This window comes from Myxocyprinus asiaticus, chromosome 20, assembly GCF_019703515.2.
Source record: "Myxocyprinus asiaticus isolate MX2 ecotype Aquarium Trade chromosome 20, UBuf_Myxa_2, whole genome shotgun sequence".
In the NCBI taxonomy this organism is placed as follows: Eukaryota; Metazoa; Chordata; class Actinopteri; order Cypriniformes; family Catostomidae; genus Myxocyprinus; species Myxocyprinus asiaticus.
The window spans coordinates 47,180,782-47,198,614 of NC_059363.1; positions in this window are offsets into that span (position 1 = coordinate 47,180,782).

Consider the following 17,833-nt stretch of genomic DNA (forward strand, 5'->3'; position numbering starts at 1 on the left):
ATGTGTGTGTGTGTGTGTATACATGTGTGTATATGTATGTGTGTGTGTGTATACATGTGTGTATATGTATGTGTGTGTGTGTGTGTGTGTGTGTGTGTGTGTGTGTGTGTATATACATATGTGTATATGTATGTGTGTGTGTGTGTATACATGTGTGTATATGTATGTGTGTGTGTGTGTGTGTGTGTGTATATGTATGTGTGTGTGTGTGTGTGTGTGTATACATGTGTGTATATGTATGTGTGTGTGTGTGTGTATACATGTGTGTATATGTATGTGTGTGTGTGTGTGTGTGTGTGTGTGTGTGTGTGTGTGTGTGTGAGAGAGAGAGAGAGAGAGAGAGAGCGCCCCAGGCCTGATATCACAGCGACCTCTCCTGGAGGACAAAATACAAGCGTTATGAGGGGGTGACGAAGAATTTCTTACTCTGTTTTTAATATCTGTATAAATATTGCACGCAAATAATCCGAGTAAAAGGCTATATTTTCATGGAATGTCTTAAAAGACCTACTGTATCAAAACAACACACATTTCTCAGTAATTCATTAAAACACCATTAACATTAATTAATCATCGAGTGAAATCTCTCATCAGTGATGCAGTTTTATTCAATGTTTTTATTGTGATCTCAAATGTACAGATACTGTTGAACACAAGAGGTCAGCATGAGTTTAGCAGATGTAGATCACACGTTTTAAATAATCACTATACATATATAATTATATAAATATGATACTAATGTATGAATATATAAGTTATATAATAATAAATTCCATTATGGTATGTGAACAAAATTAAATGTATAATATTGATGTTGAAGTGTCTTTAAGGCATCTGCAGGTAAAGTTTTTACTAGAAAAAACACATTAAGCTTAATACATAATAATAATAATAATAAGAAGAAGAAGAAGAAGAAGAATAAACATCTAGTTATATTATTACCTGACTATATTCATAACAGTGAAGTGAATTTGTGTTTAGTAATTACGTATCATAGGAACCAGAAAAAAATAAAAAAATAAAAGAAAGATTTTTAGATTAGAATTAGATTAATTAGAATTATGTGTAATTAATAAAGAGAATATAAAGAAACACACAAAGATGATCATACATGAATGAAATGTCAATATGTTTTCCTAATTAAAAAAGCCCAAACTTTAGCTTAAAGAAACTGCTCTGAGAATAATAATTCATTTCAGATGTTTGTAAAATTATTATAAAGCTGTAGGCGATACGGACAGGTCAACGCAGTCATTTTTCATTCTATGAGCTGCTCAATTATACAAGAAAAAACTAGTCATTTATGTAAAATGACATTAATAAATGAGGTGTAGTAAAACTATTTATTGCAGTTGATATCCAGGTAGAAAAAAAACTAATTATAAAATCTATAACTGTGTTCAGAACAGAAAAAAAAAACAAAAAAAACAGAAAAAAAAAACATTTCATGTCAGATATTGTATTTCATCTGTCATGTTTAGACAGGGATGAATCCTTCATTGACCGACCGCACACACACACACACACACACACACACACACACACACACATACACACACACACACTTACACAAACACACATACACACACACTCACTCACACACACGCACACACACACTCACACAAACACACACACACAGACAAACAAACACACACACACACACACACACACTTACACAAACACACACACACACACACACACACATACACATACACACACACACACTTACACAAACACACATACACACACACTCACTCACACGCACACACACACTCACACAAACACACACACACAGACAAACAAACACACACACACACACACACACACACACACACACACATACACACATGTTGGTGCAGCTATCATTATGAGGACTGTCCATAGACATAATGATTTTTATACTGTATGAACTATAGATTCTATCCCCTAACCCTAACCCTACCCCTAAACACACTCACACACACAGACACACACACACACACACACATACACACTCACACACACACACACACACACACACACACACACACATGTTGGTTTAGCTATCATTATGTGGACTCTCCATAGACATTATGATTTTTATATGAACTATAGATTCTGTCCCCTAACCCTAACCCTACCCCTAAACACACACACACACACACACACACACACACACACACACACACACACACACACACACACTCACACACACACACACACACACACATGTTGGTTTATCTATCATTATGAGGACTCTCCATAGACATAATGATTTTTATACTGTATGAACTATAGATTCTATCCCCTAACCCTAACCCTACCCCTCACAAAAAAGTTACATTTTCAATAAAACATCATTTAGTATGTTTAATGAGCCATTTCCCTTGTGAGGACCGCTGGCTGGTCCCCACAATGTAGGTGATCTCAGGTTTTACTATCCTTGTAGGGACATTTGGTCCCCACAAGGATAGTAAAACCTGTACACTCACACCACACAGCACACTCTCTCTCTCACACACTCACACACACACACACACACACACACACACACACAAACACACACACACACACAGAAAGTAAACATGAACGCGTTACAGACGGCCAAACGTCTCAACATTAAACAGTCGATTCAGACAGAAAGCCCCCAGTAAACGTAAATTTAATTCCACCAAATTATTCATGTCCACACTTAATTTCCCAGAAAAAGATGGAGAATAAAGCACGTCCTTGTCTTTATATAGTAATTCCAAAAAAATAAAATCAATATCTCAAATCCCAAGAATTGCACGTTTCTCTGTCAAAATAACAACACAATCAACTTCTAATTTTAAACATGGTCAAGTGTCCCCCAAAAAACAAAAGCAAGCAATATTAATGCATGCATAAAATACATTACAGATGCGTTAAAAATACAGTATAAGAGAATCTAACAAATATAAATACAGCAAAACTGCAGCGTGTGAATTATGAATACTCAGGTACAGATTGATGTCACATTACTTAATGCAATACAATATATTTGCTGAGAGAACTATTAGATATGTTACAGTATAAAATTATTTAATATTTATCTTACGTTAAAATGAACATAGTAAGTAACTAGTTTTAAACACATCAAATGGTCTGGCGTGTCAACCATTCAACCCTGTTACAGTAGTTATTCTAAGAAAATAATGAAATATTTGTCTTAAAATACCTGGAAAGGTTCTTTTTAACTCAAAAAACTAGTGAAACGTGTAGGTAAATTTAAGCTAAATATGCAGCCTTGTCAGTTACAACTGTTACCCATTTTTGTGAACATCTACCCTCAAATTTCATGAACAGAATTCATTTTTATCTTTATTTAAAGTTTACAGTAAGAAAATAAACCCACAGAAACCAGGGCTTTTTAATAATATCAAATATAATGGTTCTTATAATATTAAGTTTGACCTCCTGAGATGGACAAAGAACATTTTCTGAAGGTGACGCGCCTCTTTAAACTGATTGCATATTGAAAAAGAAAAACAACTGACTGCATTGTAAGAGTTTAGTTCCCTTTTAGAGGAAAGTGTCGGCTGCTCAGAGCTTCTGTTCATTTTGACCACTGGTGTAACTGGATTAAACACATCAAATCTTGTCAGCTTTGGTAATATGATCGTCAGAAGTCGCAGTTAATTGTCAGTAGAGAATGTGAGTGTGTGTCTGAAGCAGAACAAACTGTACAGCCGCACATAACAACACACCTGCTGCTCTGACGAGAGATGAATATGTTAATGGTGGAGGAGAAACAGCTGCTCATCAGCACAAACACTTCCTGTCTGAAGAATATCACTGTCAATAACGTCCCATGTGAAACTTCACTACAGTAATGCTCCTCTTGATAATGAGCATCTCCGTCGACTGATGAAGCCAAACCAAAACCTCATGGAAAAAAAGGACTCAGTGAATAGGTGGAATACATGCATAACATGCCAGTTCACTTTTGTTTTTTTTAATCAATATCAACATTTTAGGTTAAAATGTATATATGGTAAATGTCTATACTTGAGGTGCTGTTTAAGCTTGCTTCAGGGATCCTGCAGTGAGACTAATGAATTTAAGTACAAATATTCCCTCGATTAATACAATCTCACAAAAGCTGCGTACATAATAATTGAAAAAGAATAAGAAAATGCAGTTTTAAATAGTTTTACATGAAGTACAGCATGTCAACTTCACACACATCTCAGTACAGGACACTGTACATCGGGGTTTGACCATAAATGACCCTTATAATTGAATAACAACAGGACTACAGCATAAAGTTGTGTCAAACCCTGATTAAAAGTGTCCAGCTGAACTCCTGCATCAGTGTTATTTAATTGCACACACATTAATGAGAGCCGACAGCCAATGAGAGCTCGTCCTGTCCGAAGAGTGCTGGTGTTCAAATAAGAGCAATGAATCTAAAAGTAGAGCCACAGATGGCGATTAAACAGCACAGATTTGATAGAAATATGGCAGTGCATCATAGAAACATCACTGCGCTTATGTTTGAAGCCGCGAGAGCAGAAATTTATTTAGCGTCTCGAACGCTTTTGTGTGCAAAAGCATCACAGAACACAATGACAGGAAGACTCAAGACCCGAGAGGAAATGACTCAACTGTTTACCATGTTTTTACTACTTTCTTCCCTTATGTTGTGTGTGTGCAGGAGTATAAAGTGGAGTGGAAGTGTTCCTCGCGTGTTAAAGGGGGAACTTTTGTGGGGCCGTTTGGCGGGTGAGAGGAAGAAAGCTCGACGACCCCCTCACTGACCCCAGATCCTCTTGTCTGAATGGAGGTCTGTTTTTAGGGTTAGAGGTTTATGGGTAACAAATCATGCAGCACTTCACATGCAGCAGAGCTCCATGTGTAAAGTGGCTGGACAAGAGGCAAGGGGTCAGGGACGGGTAATGCTCTGCTGCAGTCTGCCCAGATAGACCGATGGGTCACTGCAGGTCTGGACCTGATTAACACAGCAGACAGGTGGCTCTTGAACGCAACGCTATCCCTTCACGGCTCTCAAACGGGCTCGAACAGGACTCAAATGGAAGAGGAAACTTCGGAGAACGACAACTTGGAACATAGAGCACATACAAAGTTCAAGCAATGTTCTCAAGCAACTTTATTACATTCCTCAAATCCAAGACAACTGAAAACAAACCCATAACAAGCAGGTCAATAAGTAACAATCATATATTGATCCCTTTGAACAAACATGAAAAAGAGGGGTGAGAAATTTAAGCAAACAGTCATTAGAGGCGTCCCAGCATATCAGAGCAGATAAGAGTGACCCCGCTGTTGCCCGGGCACAGATTACAGGGTGGAGTGACGCACAACAGGACTCTCCTCTATTCGAGCTCCGGCAGTATTTGAGGGGCCATGGTGCGGGTATGACGGTGACCTCCGGCCCGTAGGAGTTCAGCTGGAGTTCACAGCACATGTTTGCCAGGAGTCTCGCGCTGTAGGAAAGCTAAATTGCTTCCGGATTCACTTCCACACCAACAAACGGCCCCGTAACACCCCTGCTGAGCCATACTATCACCCTCAAGCAGATTCAGCTCTGTCCCGCCCCCTGACACAGGGTTATGATGTCTGAAGTGAAGCGCTCTTTCAGCAGAATGCCTCGGTCACTCTGGCAACCAGTTCTGATACAAAATCATACCAGTAGATGACCAGACATGGACCAAACCTGCAAACAGGGAAAGGAGAACTTATGAAGAAAACATAGAATTTTACAATGGCCACACTGCACACGTACAGGAGTCACTTCAGAACCCAAGACAGTTCAAAGGGATAACCACTGCAATGTTTTGGTGTCTTGCGACTGTAAATAAGAAACATGGATTCCAACACTGACTCATCAGTTGTCAGATATAAAAGTAGACAAAGTTATATTACCAATCAGAGATGAACAAATGACCTGATGTTCGGTTCTGGTATCTGAAGTGACATTAAGTTACCAGAATGTTCCAGGAGTTAATTCAGTTGTAGAACTGAACTGCAGTGTGAACGCGGCTGGTGTGTATCTACTGCCAGCACTAAACTACAATATCATGTAGTGTGGTGTAAGTTGAATCATTTGTGTAGAATAACACTGCAGGATAAAGATAAACTGTGTTTGATGAGCTCTGTAGGAAACATGAGCGAGAGATGGCAACAGGAGATGGTTCCTCGTGTAAGCTGACACATACGTGAGATAGTTCAGTGTATGTGGAGGACTTCTAATGTTCAGTGTTCTTCAGAGACTGGATCTCTGTGATGAAGTTCTGCTAATCGTTCATCTGTCAGTGCTGCTGCAGTTCGGTCCAGCTGTTTCAAACACATACTTCACTTTGGCTCAAGTTGCACTTTAACTCTATAATTAACAGCTCCCTCTTGCTCTCAGAAACTTTGTTAAACAGCATTTAGATTTGCTTTGCCTGACCGAAGGTTCCTACCAAAGTATATTCTGTTTAACACATCACTTTATGCATCTATGCACACTAGAATTTATGCTGCATTAGGGAACGCTGAAAATCTATTCATTTCAATGAGGATGATGTGTCGCAAGGACATAGAGGCAAGGATTTGCCAAAGTAATGCTCAATCATTTGGGGTGGGAATCTTTGTGTTGAAAGCAAATCGATTTGATTCACAGCTTTTCAATTCAATTCAAGACGATTTTGTTTTCTTTTTTTGCAAATTCAAAATGATTTGATAGACAATTAAATTACATTTGATTCGATTAATTTTTAAAAATGCATTTATAGGCTTCTTTAAATACACCCCCTGATGTGTCTTAGGCAAGAAAAAGACAAAATACTTAAGAGATTATTGCATCAAAAGCAGCTTGAAAGAAAACATGTTAAATACATGTACATACAGGATTCTTAGAGTACAACAGAGTAGAATATGCCAAAAAATATTTAGAGCCAATTTGAACTACAAAATAATTCCCTATTTCACTATAAAATTCCAAGATGTTTTTTTGTAGCATGACTTTCCGGGCATAAAACAAAATGATAAAACAATTCCCTGATATTTCCGGGTTTTCCATGACCATATGAACCCTGAAACAGTAAAACAATCCAAATATCACAGCATTAACCACGTGTGAACCTGTGTCCTCATGCGTGTACATTGTGTTTTGTCTTCACTATAGGCTATACATAATTTAATTCATTTAAACTTTCTGATCTCAGTTCAGAACACTCTAGGCTGTCATTAAAGGGTTAAACTTTCAACGCACTGAGTCATGTGACAAGACAACATGGCGCCGATCTCAGTGAAGTTTGTCTTTGGGAGAAACACCAACAAAACTACATCTGGTAAGAAGCCTCATTAAGAATTTACATTAAAACCTGTTTGTATCAAAAGACTAGAGTCTCTAGTTTCATTCAACATACCATTTTGAAAATTTCTTCGAATTATCGCAGAACAGTACACTGTTAAACACAATGAACTCCAATGAAGACTATAGGACTCATTTCCCTTAGAAATCCTTTATTTACTGTCCTTCATCACATTGAGAACAAATGGGTTCATCCCAAAACTGTAAATGTTGCTTTCAGAGTCTTTATATGGAGTTAGGATGAAAATAAGATGCATTTCAAACTGTTCTGAGACCAGTGCAGACAGACAGCACACTGGAGGTTAAGTCATTCACTAAATAGGGAGCAAGGGAGCATCCTATAGCTCTCTATGCAGTTAAGTGCATTCACTCCTAAAATCTGATCAAAAGTTCAGTTTCAGGCTGCAGATGATGTTTGGATCACTCAACATGTTTGACAGACATGTGACAATGATAATCAGTACATAGATTCAGAATTTATAATGTATCATTTTATTTGAACATGGTTGGCAGTGATTGGATTATGCTGGACATTACTTTGTATCTGAATTAATTATGCTGATTTCTGATCATGAAAATGCTTCAGCACTGACCATCACTTGTTTATCTGACAGTGCAATGACAGAGCATTGAGATTTTGTTGCCACAGTATGAAAAAACATTGTAACATAAAAGTCAAATCAATTTTTATTTGTATAGTTTTTATTTGTGCAATGAATTGGCGGCTTTACATGACTGTCAACTGCTCATGTGATGGTCAGTGACCATCCTGAGGAGAGATCAGACACAAGATGCTCAAAAGCTGTAGAGAGTAATGGACGGAACTGAGAGCGGCCGTGATCCCGTGAAGGGCAACAGAAATGTGCAGTGCGCGTCTGTGAGGGGAGAGCTATGAGGAAGGCACACATTCTATATTAAATATATTTTAAAAGATTGTACACTGTTTTGTTAAAATTGCGATTCATTCCATTTTTTGCATTTTAAATAGATTGTTGATCAACACTAATTATTGTTGATTCAAAAATCATATTTTAAGATGGATGCATATAGATCGGCAGGATAATTAATCAATGCATCGAGAAAACGAGTGAATCTTTACACCCCTATCAATCATGCAACCAAAAGTTGAGAAAATGTTAACTTTTACTGCAATATACTCAGACGCAGATCTGTTGATCAATGAGAATTTCAGAAGAGGGTCCAATTGTGCTTTTGGAAATGCAATTAGCTATATTCACGCTTGATTTTAAACTGACCCCTTTCCACACTCAAATCCCGTCTTACACATTAGTGTGTAAGAGCTATAATGTCTTCAGAAAACACAGGATCTTTGAAAAGTCTTTGCAGGAACAGTGCAGTGATTTCTTAAAAATCACCATTCAGCCTGAAGTTACATCACTGCTGAGCTCATTATTAGATCTGTTCTTTAAACTGTAAACATCATGTATGAAGGCAGATCAGAGCTTTTTCCAGACCGGAGACAATCCTGTCTAGTTGACTGTCCACATACAATTAATAAAGGACAATTGAATTAAGAAGATGATAGATTAAGGAAGTTTGATCCTGATCATCAGCAAAATACTACATCATTGCCATTTCTTTCATGAGCTGTTGCATGATACATCCACTTCTTGGACAATGTTGGCCGTGTTGGGGAAGTTGAACAGAGGGTGCAGCTCAATTAAAGTGAAGTCCTGCCGTTTCTTTTTCACAAAATGATTTACAGTCCAGTATTCTGACTGAGTGAATGAGCCAAAAGCAACAGCCCTGAAGAGATCGTGTACAGACGAACCACAAGTTCACCACAGTCACTCTGAAGAACCAGTTGACAAGGCTAGACCCTTTCATCCATGCACCCTAAACAAATCTACTGCAAAGATTGACATTCTTTTTATGGAAATGTTATGGACATATAATACAAACATTTACATTCACGACATTACATAGCACGACAGAGGTGAAGGTTGCTTTTGTCTTAGTTGCATTGTCATGATCTCATGATCATTTCAGACAACGTGGAGGAGGAAGTGTTGGGAGGGTGTCTCTGGACACAGAGAACAGCAAAAGAACAAGCTTAAGGAACAAAGAACAGTTTCCACTGGTGATTGTATAGAGGTGGAGGATAATCTTGTAGGGTCTTGGGTTAAGTAGACGCATTTGTAACCCGTGAGGAAGAAATCCAAACAGCTTTCATTCTGAACACAAAAGCAAAATGAGCAGCGTCCTTCAATGCAAAGGTTCTATAAACAAAATCACAAACGGACACAGGGTTCCAATTATAATTGAGGTCTATTATGTGGGCCACTGCTCTGCCACCTAAATCTGGCACAAGTATCGCTCGGGGGAAGTCAGTGATCTTCCAATAAACATCTAACTGCGTAACGAGTCGGTGAAATTGTTTGTGAAATGTAGCTAATTTGGAGCGCGTCGGCTTTGGCGGGCTGAGAGAGTGAGATGCCGCTGAGAGCATAGCTGGCAGACATACCGCCATTAACCGTAACGAGCGGCCACATTTGATTTTCAAGCAGGTGTCATGCTGGTTAAAAAGGCATCTTAATGAGAGCGCAGCACTTAAGAACAAAAAGCACGAGTAAGCTGCCGTCTGAGTGGCCTCCTCCCCATCAATGCACATGGATAATCGTGGCGTAATTGAATAACTAATTACAGCCCTCCGTGGTGTCATCTCTGCTCGCCGCTGCAGATCTTGGCAGCTTTCAAGGATAGCTTTCTTCAACAGAGAGGGAGCGCTCTGAAATCGAAACATGCTGCGACCAAATGTGAAAAGTTCCTCCGCATGAGGCTGTTTTCATGTATTAACATGAAGGTACTCAAGTCGTTTACAGGGATACTTCTACCACAAGTCAAATATTTTTTACTAGAAAAAAACATAATATATATAAATATATATAAACACTCCAAAGTTTTGAAACACTCATTCTTTATTATAATTTTTTTTCTTCACATTTTAGAATAATAGTAAAGTCATCAAAACTATGGAATAACATAAATGGAACTATGGGAATTATGTTGTGACTAAACAAAATCCAAAATAAATCAAAACTGTGTTATATTTGAGCATCTTCAAAGTAGTCACCCTTTGCCTAGAATTTGCAGACATGAACTCTTGACATTTTCTCAACCAACTTCTTGAGGTATCACCCTGGGATGCTTTTTAAACAGTATTGAAGGAGTTCCCATCTATGTTGGGCACTTATTGGCTGCTTTTCTTTATTATTTGTTCCAGGTCATCCATTTCAACAACTTTTTTTTTTTCTTTTTTTTTATTAAATTTTAGTTTTATAATGAAATAAATTAATTATGGTGACACAATTATATTTTTGTCTACAAAACTAATTTCAAACATTTAAGCATACGCCTTCAGATCAAAAGATTTTTAAGATCATGAACATTTCAGTCAAGTGTTTCAAAACTTTTGACCGGTAGTGTGTGTGTGTATATATATATATTCACTGTAGAAATGTCCATGACTTTTGTGACTTCATTCATTTCCATGAGTTTTTGGAAAGGCCAGGAAAACACCATTTTAGATTTTAGAGTTAAGGTTAACCCTGATATCTCATGACTACTCGGAACCCTGTTTGGAGTACTTTAATGATACTTTTACGCATTTCATTTTTTTTTTTTTTTTGGTCCTTTGAAAGCTTGGCAGTATAAATCACCATTGACGTTCATTGTCTGGAAAAGAGCAGCACAAACGTTCTACCTAACATCTCGTTTTGTGTCCCACTGAAGAAAGAAAGTGATGCAGGTTTACAATGACTTGAGGGTGAATAAATGATATTTACAGAACTTTTAATTCTTTGGTGAACTATTCCAGTTAATGCCATTCATTTTCATTTAACGTCACATGTGCTTGTAAAACATGACCACAAAAACCAATAAATATAAATATGAAAATTGTTAAGACATTTTTTTAAATATACAGTTTCTCTAAGTAGTTTTATTGACTGCTCTATATATGTGTCCGTTCTCCAGTATTTCAGGTCTGCAGCGCTCCACGCCTCACTGCTGAGAATATGTGGAGAAAAAAGCGAGATGCAGGAAGGCAGGATGGCGCTGTCACAGCTCGGGTCAGCTCTGCCTCTCGCCTGGTGATTAATTGGTGTTTATTTATAGGGCCTGAACCGGGTTGCAGGGGGGGTGGGGGTGCTCAAGGCTGTGAGCATGGTGATATCAGCACAAAACCTGCGTCTCGCATATTTTACCGGACCTGCCTGCGGGCGTGCATTCAGCAGCATGGCCACAATCATAAAAAAGCCTTCACACAAACAGGATGTTTAAAGAGCGCGAGAGACATGGCCTCGAATGGACGCAACACAGTCCACGATAAATAAACAATGTGTCCTACTCCATAAATATCACAAGGTGAACAAACGTGCTTGCTGTTATGACATCCTTGTGGCTGTTCGTAGCTTCTTCTGCTGTTATAATGCTGACAACATTTAATTATGTATGTAATACTGAATTATTAAAGCTCAAATATAGTGATATTGTCAAAGAACTGTTATGATGTCAATACCAACACTGTAATTAAAGAGGAAGCAATCGTTCTTCAAGTGCAACTCTACGTAACGTTTAAAAGCCTCTGTTCTGCTGCCGTTGAAGAGGATTCAATCTGGACATGATGCAGTCGTCTGGTCAGAGGAAGTGAAATGTACCCCGAGTAACAGGGCTATCGGTGTGGAAAACTTGGACACATCTGTGACCCTGTGGACGAGAGGCGTTGTGGGCCGTTACAGCTCACGTCTCATTTAGTCCAAACAGGGGTGGCTAACAGCCGCTCGAACCATGAACTTGCGGACACATATTGATAAGCTCATTAATGCTTGAGGGTAAAGAGTGCCGTTTCCATCCACCGTGTGGCCGTAATTGCATAAATCTGTTCTGAGCTCATTATCCTGTGCTTATGGATTAATGATGACCAGGCTATCAGTGAGGTGCGACCCAATAAACACCTGACCTCTCTGTGATAATGACTGTGGAGAGATGACACATCCAGATTTAGCCACTTCATTTCCTCCTCATTGACAATGTGGAGAGTTTGCAGAGAGACAGGATGGCAATGAAAAAGTAAAATGCAGCTAGATTTGCCCATGTATGGCACAAAGAAGGTGCTTAACTGTGATAAATTATGGGAAGAATTCACTATTCTGCTAATTCTGCACTGGTTTAGCATTCAACTCAATAAAGGAATTATGCAGATTGGGGAACGTGCAAAAGCTGCCACAAAATCTGTGTTGAGGGCAATTTGCACGCACAATACTAAACTTGCGATCCGGTTCTGAGTGCTGCATAGCAGAGGATGATCTGGACTGTACAGCATCACTCCACTACTGTGATCCAGACACCTGAATTATCTCTTTGACATGCCAAAAGTGTGCTTGACTACACTGTGCATCTGGATATATACAGGTTATAACGCTCTTCTCCACCATTCGATCATTATTTGATGAAATACTGCCTATAAGACTGATTGAAAATGTACATCTCTTTAAAATAAAATTCATTTTACCGCTTGCTTTTATCTGACGGTAATGGTGCAATGTAAAATGCACCAGGCAATTTTTGTGAATAAAGCACAGTCTATAATTCTAATTTAAATAGAAAGGATGTGTGTTTGCATTCATTTAAATGATGAAGACGCAGAACAATTTCAGCTCTTATTTTGTCTGCTTAAACTAGATTGCAGGTGGTCAGTGAATAAGATGCAGCTTTTTCTGCTGAAATATTTAGTGAATTCACCCCTGTATGATGAATATTCAGTTTATATGAGCTCTGTCAGAATAAAATGGGACTGTGCAGGTACATTTTTATTCCCCAAGGAACAAAACATATAAAAGGTACACAATAGGTTCTCAGGCTACAATTATGTACAAAACATTGTTTATTACAAAACAAGTTCCCTTGAGGGTACCACCCCAGTGATGGCCCTTTTGGGGTGCAAGTTTAGTACTCTTTTGTCTGAGGATGAGGTTTGCTATATCTGAAACCCTGTTACCAAAAATTTGGTACATACAGTTTAAAACATTTAAGTGTGTGATTGTTATTTTCTAGCAATAAGCATTAAATAACATCAAAATTAAAGCCATAATTGATTTAACAAAACAAACAAACGGGTTGCAAATTTAGCCTAAATCAAGCTATCACTCAGTAGAAGCCAGTTTAGAAACAAATGTTGGTTTGTAGCTTAAGATGAACTTCTATCTAACATAAAGAAAATATTTGTTTGATGGTTTTCCTTACAAAATAACATTGTTAACAGGGTTGAATTGTTGAGCTTGATGAAAGTAGTCAACACTAAGACATAGGATCTGTGCCCTTCATATTTCAAAAGCAGTAATGGTGTAAACATATTAACAATAATACATTTAAATTAAACATCACTGCGCCTATATGTAACAGGCTTATATGTAACAAATTTAGCCTACATAATGGGTTTGTTAGTTTGGGACCAAGTGCTGGTTTGTAGTTTGTGTAGTTCTACTGAGAATTTTCTAGTTTTAAGTGTTGCATGTGAAGTGGTCCTCTCATGGGTTCAGTCAGACTGGTATACTCATAAATGAGGGGGTTGCTGGAGTGTCATATGCAGAACTGCATCCAGCAAAGGATACACAGAAACAAATGGATGGAGGAAAATAACATAGATGCTTAAAGATTTTTCCTGACGTCCTCTTTGTTCACTGAATATTACAATGACATGCATCCTGCACAGGCTGCAGGTAAAACCATCTGCATGCACTCAGTACAGACCTGATGTCACACTGACTCCAGGATAAAAGCTCCAGTGAGGAGCATGTGTAGGTCAGATCTGACTACAGAGAACACTCTCCACCTCTGAGGGGCTTCCTCACAGGACGGCGGTCTCATAAGAGCCTGACCTTTGCCCTCTCCCCTCAGATCAAGTGTCAGCAGGAGTGGAGCGATCTGCTCTCCAACATAAAAATTGACAACAGGTTTCATTAGCAATTCCTATGAATTCATCAGAAGAAGAGCTTTTACATTACACCACTTCATTTCACAGATATGATGGATTAAACCAGAAGCTCAACACTAATGGGCCATGACCCAAACATCGGTCAAAGACAGCAGGGAAGAACAATGCTAAATGCAAACAATCAAACTCTACAGTATTTTGACACAATTTATCTGTCACTTGGTGGTCTGTCTAATACTAATACAATCATTTTGTTCCATGTGTTAGATTGGACAAAAATCACACTGCTGCTGTTGTTGATGCATTTACAAAATTGTCAAAAGTTTCAGAAAATGTCAGTTTATTCATTTAGGTCTACATTCTTTTTTGCGTTTTTAGCATTTTAATGAATTTTGATAGTTTTAATAAAACACTTTAAATAATTTTGAATAATCTTGTGGCCCCTGGTTGAGAAACGCTGATTTAGCATTTTGTTGGGCTTTTGCAGTTCATGGTAATATTAATAGATTTATGTTTGAAATACACTTTTGTAAAATCATTTTTTTTGGCACTGTGTTGGGTCTTGATGTAAAATCTGTGTCCTGAAGCAAAACCAGCTGAGACCCACTTGATTAAATACTGTAGTCTATAATAAAAAAGTCCCAACATACATTACAGAACATGTTTTAATAAATATGTATAAGGGGGTTTCTTCAACTTTTCTCGTCCCAGCAGTTAAATAAAAAAAAATAAATTAAAAAAAATCTTTGTTATATGAAGGTCTCATTAAAACTGACTTGGAAACTTGTTTTTACCAGGCCTTCATCATTTATTTCATTTCGTTTTAGCTTCATCCCAGATCTTTAATATTAAACTATAAAATAAATACTAAAAATACAAATTATTACATGTATAAAACAATGATCATCTAATCAACGAGTGAAATAAACACAAACCATTTCAATATTTATTGTGTGAAAATGTTTTCTATTAATTATTCATATATTTTGACTGTCCCACATTTGTGGCTTCATTTCCACCACATCAAACTGTTTCACCCCTAATAAAGTTTGTTCAAAAGTTAGCGTACTAGCATGCTTGAGATGAAATATGAGACAAAACAAAGAAAAATCAAGGGAAATATCACTTGAGAAAAGATGATTTTTACATTTGAAAAAAAAGTGTGACAATATTACTTAATTGTGTGTATTTAGGATGCATAAAATGTTAGCTATGAAATAAGCAAGACAAAAGAGTTGAAAACCGTTCAAAATGTCATTTCAGCACAGAATTCTGTTAAACACTATACAGAATTTGAGATGTGCTGGAAATGAATTTTCATGACTTGAATGACATAAATCTCCTGTGATGCATGATGGACACTGTTAGTAGACAAATTAAATAAACGTGAGTGCTTTACTTTCTAGAAGCCCCAAATTGAAGAAACAACTGCATAAGTATGTACATGTAAAACAAGAAAAGTCAGGACAAAAAATGATAGCTGTTCATTTCCAGAAAGAAATCATCTTGTGTCCTAATGATGTATAGCCAGTGCATGTTGGGTAAGAGTGTGAGAACGTACGGGGGTCTAACCGCTTGTGTCAGGGGGATACGAGATCCTGTAACCTGCTATTGTGAACTCCCAGCACCCCCAGTGAATAATTAGCCATGCTCTCGGAGGGGCTCAAAACAAATCCCGTCAAATGGCCTCCACTTCAGCGGTACCGCGAGCGTGTCTAATCCTGCTCTTAACCCGGCCTGCTAATGTGTTTCCAATTTGTGACGAGCCCGTCTGCAGCTCCGACTGTAATCAACAACAGTTTGGAGTGAAACCCGAGTGCCGTCTGGAGGGGCGACCCGGCGCCTCCGTGCTGCAGTGACCAGCGTCTCGGTGTCCTGCAGACTGAGTGAACGCTCCTCCGTTCAGATAAACAAGAGCAGCTCGCACACACTGCTGGGACGGCGTTAGTTGTGTTTATTTTCCAGACTTCATCTTTGAAACTTGTTCCACCACAGAATGTGAATTATCACGTCAAGAGGACGAGAGCTCATGAGAAGGTGTGTATGCTGGTTGTCAGCAATCCAACGAGAAAAAACATGGGAAAAGAACCCTAAAAATAAGAGAAGCCTGTCCCAATATCATCCAATGAGAAAACAGGCCTGGATCTTGTCCAAGTCGCCAGTTTTGCTTTTGTAACTGCGACTAAATCAACATATCAACACACACATCTGAACACTTCCTACACTGCAGATTACTAACAGATTCTCGACTGATAACACTACAAACACCAACAATCAGAAGCTGAAGTTCACTGTTTAGTGTTCACTCAGTAGTGTGTTTGTGTTGTGACACACGTGACCCCATGTGACCCCACGGGCTAGTCGAGTGTGGGACTGATTATCAGGTGGGTAACTTACACTCGCATTTAGACGACACATCCAGCTAAATATAACTTACTGATGAGTGCCAAGAGAATTTAACCAAGATTTACACTAAAAACAATATTTATTTCAAAGTGTAAAAAAGATCATTTTCAAAATATTTCCATACAAATATATAAAATACACTTTTTCACCATCACAAAACTGTATGAAGCAGAAATAACTAATCTTGTACAGCTGGTAACAAACAAACAGTGATGACACATTTCTGACTTATATAGGAGTGTAAATCTAGCAAACGTTTTAATATGTCATTTTATTTTTATGATTTACTATACATTTACAACATTATACTGTGTTACCGCAGCTGTAATGGAGTTTCTGATGGAGCAAATGGGAACACAAAAATTATATTTTCTGTGGTCTCTCATTTGCCGTTATAGTTTATTTCCACGTTCCAAATCCACAAATGTGAAAAGGGTCCAAACGTTCATTGAGTAAGGCCACGCCACACTAATAAATGTTTAGTTTGAAAATATAAATTCCACACCTCTCATTCATCGAAATGCTCTCTATAACTGCATCCTTTGAAAAACAACACCATGAGGAACCTCAAACGGATTACTGGAATGATCATAACATTAAGTCAACTTAATGATCAAGATGTGAAATATATGAATCAAGATAAAAAGATGTGCCTCAAATTTATGTTGTTTTCTTTACCATTGCTTTTCCCATCACTGGTCATGAAATGGGCTCTGCCACACATGCTGATGTAAAATCATCAATTTAAAACCTCAAAAAGTTAAGTGTTTACTTCTCAAAAATTAATTTAGTAATGAATTTGAAACATTTAAGGATATTGTGATGAGGAGGTGGGCGGGGCCGGACCGTGAGTGCACACGGCTGACCCCCAGTCGGGCTAGTCAGCTGAGGAGAGGGATAAGGTCGAGCCAGATGCAGCAGTTCGGGAGAGAGTGAGCCACACGCAGCTGCCATGTGTTTATGTTTGTGTCTTTTAAGTTTTCATTAAACATTATTTTGACTGTGCAGACGGTTCCCGCATCCTCCTTGCCCATTTTAAACCCTGTTATATTGTTGCCGAAACCCGGGAAGGAGGAGGGATGCGCTGTCGTGGAGTTCTCGCCACTGCTGTCTGCCCAAATGTGCAGCTGTGGCCGTCCACTGGGGGACGGAGG